Source organism: Penaeus monodon, chromosome 4 (assembly GCF_015228065.2).
Source record: "Penaeus monodon isolate SGIC_2016 chromosome 4, NSTDA_Pmon_1, whole genome shotgun sequence".
Lineage (NCBI taxonomy): Eukaryota > Metazoa > Arthropoda > Malacostraca > Decapoda > Penaeidae > Penaeus > Penaeus monodon.
The window spans coordinates 2,474,623-2,476,533 of record NC_051389.1 but is presented as its reverse complement, the minus strand read 5'-3'; positions in this window follow the sequence as shown (position 1 = coordinate 2,476,533).

Here is a 1,911-nt window from a genome sequence, read left to right as displayed (position 1 = left end):
GCATTTTGAATGATAAGCACAACTTTACGTGCTAATGGATTTTACATAATGTAGTATAAAGAGAAGTAATATTTAATAAAGTGATTCCTTATAACGGCAAGCTGATAATAAAGTATGAGAGCATAAAGGAAAGGGAGAAGGAAAGAGGGAAGGAAAGGAGGAAGGAAGGGAAGGAAGGAGGGAAAGAGGGAAGGGAAGAAAAAGGAAGGAAGGGAGGGAGGATGAAGAAAGAGAGGAAGGGAGGAAAGAAGGAAAGGAGGGAGGAAAAGAGAAAGGGAGGAAGGAATATGAAAGAAAGGAAGGAAGGAGGGAAGGAAGGAAGGCAGTGTGGAAGGAAGGGAGAGAGGAAGGATGGAAAAGGAAAAGGAAGGGAGGGAGGAAGGAAGGAAGGAAGGAATAAGAAAGAGAGGAATAAAAAAGAGAGGAATAAGAAAGAGAGGAAGAGAAACAAGAAAGAAGAAAGAGAGGAAGAAAAAAGGAAGAAGAAAGAGAAGAAGGAAGGAAAAGGGAAAGGAAGGAAAAGGGAAAGGAAGGAAGGGAGGAAGAAAGGAATGAAGGAAGGAAGGAAGGAAGGGAGTATGGAAGAAGATAGAGAGGAAGGAATGAAGTATAGAAGGAAAGGGAAGAGGAAGAAGACAGAGAAGAAGAAAGAGAAGGAAGGAAAGAAGGAAGGAAGGGAGGAAAGAAATAAAGATGAAGGGAAGCAAAAAAGAAGATAAAAAAATCAGAATTACACAAGACAACATCCTTCTCATATAAAGTTTATTTGAACGAAGTCACTACATAATTAGATCATAGTTCATTAACATAAACGGTGTTTGTTTCATCTCAAAAAAGAAGAAGAAAAGATAGAGATTAGATTTAAAGACAAAGAAATGGTTTAATGTGAAAAGAGAGAGTAAAGAAAATGAAGAGAGAAATGAAACTATTTGAAACGAGTGGAATTAAGCAGAAAAGGCAACTAAACGGAATGAGTGGGAACAGAAAAACAGAAACAGAAAAGTGAAGCAAACAAGGCCAACGAAATTAAGTTGACGTAAAACGGAAAAAGGAAAACAGAAGAGAAACGAGCAAAAACAAAACGAGTTTACGATATGAAACGAAAAAAGTGAAACATGAAAAGGAAAATGGAAAAGAAAAATCGGATGATATCAAACGAAAAAAAAAAAAAAAAGTGTTATGGGAAACAGAAAAAGGAAAATATGAAAGAAAAATCAGACGATATACAAAAAAAATGAAACAGAAAAAGGAAAATAGAAAAGAAAAATCAAAATCATACGAAACAAATTTAATGAATGTGAAACAGATAAAGAAAAAGAAAATCAACAAAACAACCCCCCCCCAAAAAAAAAAAAAAAAAACTCTCAAGACGCTCCCTAAACTATCGAAAATTTCACAGTAAATCCTCATAAGAAATTTGGAGGAAGCTTATAGTTAAACATCTCCATATCTGCTTTAATGATTTCATACAATGCTTTCCGCATCTCCAAGGGAACTTTCTCGTAATAACTGAAAGAAAAGAAAAGAAAATATTACTATTATAAGAAAAAAAAAATTTTTAATATCAGTAAAAATTTTATCATTTTTACCTGAATAATATATGAATTCTAAGCAGTTTGTTGATGTACGTAAGAAGTTATTTCATTTCTTCATGTTTATAAATGTATCAGTCTATTTATGTGAGTGTTTGTTTTCTGCAATTAGTCATGCACGGGTTGATTTGCTGAATATCACGTGACAATCGAGTCCACCAAATTTGGAAAGAGACACAATTAAAAGACGGTTTCTCAAGTACAATAGAATTTCACGACCGGGTCTTAAAAAAGAAAGAAAAAAGTAATAAAATAATAATAATGATAATAATGATAATGAAAATAAAAATAATAATGATATAATAATAACAATAATAAT